Source organism: Xiphophorus hellerii, chromosome 18 (assembly GCF_003331165.1).
Source record: "Xiphophorus hellerii strain 12219 chromosome 18, Xiphophorus_hellerii-4.1, whole genome shotgun sequence".
In the NCBI taxonomy this organism is placed as follows: domain Eukaryota; kingdom Metazoa; phylum Chordata; class Actinopteri; order Cyprinodontiformes; family Poeciliidae; genus Xiphophorus; species Xiphophorus hellerii.
In genome coordinates, this window is record NC_045689.1 from 5675492 (window position 1) to 5678255 (window position 2764).

At 38.6% G+C, this 2764-nt stretch overlaps 1 long non-coding RNA gene across 1 annotated transcript in view; it reads right to left on the bottom strand.

The window, feature by feature from the left end:
* Positions 1 to 369: 369 nt before the first annotated feature.
* LOC116707714 (uncharacterized) overlaps positions 370 to 2764 on the bottom strand; it is a 13305-nt gene continuing 10910 nt past the window's right edge. Inside the window, exon 3 of the long non-coding RNA XR_004336557.1 lies at positions 370 to 695. This is a non-coding gene — a long non-coding RNA (uncharacterized LOC116707714). The remainder of the gene's footprint in view (positions 696 to 2764) is intronic.

A 2764-nucleotide genomic window follows, 5' to 3' on the forward strand; every position in this document is an offset into this window, starting at 1 on the left:
ATTAACATACCAGGAAGAGAATGGTAGCTCTCCACAAGTCTGGTTCATTCTTGTAACTTACACATAATGTAAGCAGTTTTGCTAATGCTAAAGCTCTTTAACATGGCATTTAGCAGAAGCTAATGCTAACTGATATACCTGCATGGTTGTTAGCGGAAGGTTTTATAAAATTATATACCAAAATGGTATTTAGTGAAAGCTAATGCTAAAATGCTATACTAACATGGTATTTAGCAGGAGCTAATGCGCTATCCCGACATGGAATTTAGTGGAAGCTAATGCTAATGCAATATAGCAGCACAGTATGTATCAGAAGCTAACTCTAAAGCCCTTTGCCAATGAAATATTTAGTGGAAACTAATGCTAAAGCACTATACCAACACAGTATTTAATACAAGATAAAGCAAAAGCAGTATATCAGCACAATATTTAGTGGAAGCTAAAGTGCTACACCAATGCACTATTTTGTGGAAGCTAATGTTAAGGCACTAGCTTCCACTAGTGCCGGTATAGAGCATTTCACAAAATGCTCTATACCGGCACAGTATTTATCAGAAGCTAACGCTAAAGCATTTTACAAACGTGGTATTTAATGGAAGTTAATGTTAAGGCATTTTACTAACATGGTACTTAGAGGAAGTTAAACTAAAGTGCTATACCAACACAGTATTTAGCTGAAGGTAACGCTAAAGCGCCTTGACCTAAAACAGGAGAATTTGTCTCTTATGTCAGACAATAGGTTGAAAAAAGGTTATGTGTCTGTTTTTACAGCAGCAGACATACAGTAGATTTCAAATGTGTCTTTGGTTTCTATGAAGAAAAACAAAAACAGGATGAGTTGATTGTTACATGGGGCTTTGTTTAATTCTCCAGTTATATTTTACAACCAAAAAAAAAAATTAGTACACACATAGCCACGACCAGACTATGCATGGGTTGATCCCAGGATGTTACGAAGGAGATGGGAAGATGATTTCAGTTAGAAGAAATTAGATGAATAGGGAGAAAAGGCAGAAAAAGTAAACAGAAGTAAGAAATGAAGGAGCAGAAGGAAAAGTGTCTTTGGATGGAAGGAAGTCATCAGCAGGAAGTAGCCGTTTGGCCGAAACCAGTAAAATAACTTTACAACGAGGCTACATGTTCATTTTTTTTTTTTAGAAAATAGAAAAAAAAAAACAAACACAGACAGTCATTTCATCATGGGTTGTCTGTCCGCTTTACTTCTGAGCGGGGATCATGCCGTCGATGGACTCGCCCTTCTCCAGCTTCTTCTCCATCTCCACCATGAGCTTCACGCCGTCGACCACCAGCTGCACCTGGTCCACCTCGGAGGAGCCCAGTCGGTCGGCGTTGGAGATGTCGAACACGCCGCCCACTGAGGCTGTGTCCACACCGCCTGGAGGGGAAAACAGAAGAATGAGGCCTGGTCCAAACATCGCCAAGTCTTTTTAAATCCATGCTGGAGAGCAAAAACTGCTCGACAATGACTAGCATTGGTTTTAGCTCAAGTTCTTAACGCTCTAAATCTTGGAGTTAAAGATTATTTCTAAATATATGCATGATACGTTAAAGAAAAACAGACGCAGTGCTTTGCTACTAATTGTCAACACTAGGACAACTAGATAACAAGGTCATGAAAAAGTTTTAATTAAAAACATTTGCCAATAAGAGGGAATTAGCTGTGCTAGCTTGACTTTGACAACCTTAACATGTAGACGTGATGCAGAATTCGGTGCTTAGGTTCACTTTTTAAAAAAAAGGCGACCCATCCACCAACTGATAGATAATCAGGTTTTTACATTAGCTAATCAGCCACTGCTGTGTTAGCTTAGCTAATAGCCGAGACAGCTAATCTACCACAGCAATCACTTATTAATAATCGCAAATTAAACATCAAGCCTAAGAACATAAAACTGTAACGGACTGAATGTTCAGTTCTTGTGTTTTGGTGTTGAATCCTGATACATCAGTGGCGTTGTTTTCAGTTGCTGTGGCAACGGGTCTGTGTGTAGCGTAGCCGACACAGAGAGCAAGAAAATGAGAATGGTCTTGAGTTGTTCTTCAATGGTTTTTCTGTGTTATTTTCTCCTTTGCTGTGGCGCACTGCACTGAATTAATAAAACCTAAACCTCCAGGCTTGATTATCAGAATTTTCTGGATGAAAACAATAAGGTGTGTACATATAAAATAATCTTTTCCACACCTGATCGGTTTAAGAACAGTATTCATCCACAGCAACCTGCTGAATTACAGCACCGATCGTTGCTTTAAATATGCCGAACACATAGGGGGCAGTGTAGCGCAAAATCTACATTAGCCAATCAAAATCCTTCATGTTTAATAAGTCGATGTTGACAGGGAATCAGTGGTCAGAAGTAACTTTTTGTTTTGAAGAGGAAGAAGACAATCGGCAGAAGCAGTTTAGCTTAAATATTTAGTATTTTACTATATAAGGCTGCAATATCTGAGACCATCTGTTTTTCCACAATAGACCTATTAGTGATCAGAAATCACTTTTTATTATTTGTTCAACTTCAGGTTTAAAAACCCAAAGGACAATGTTAAGGAATCATGGCTATTTTAGATGGTTTAATAAATGTGCGTTTAAGTAGACCAACATTCCATTTGGACAAAAGCAGATGCAAGGCAGGAGTTCACAGATAAACATTCTTTTGGCAAGGCTGTAATTTAGACCAGCCATAAAACACAAAGCTCTTGAAAGGTTTTAAATTAGGAGGCCATAAAGAATATCTTCCCCGGCTCG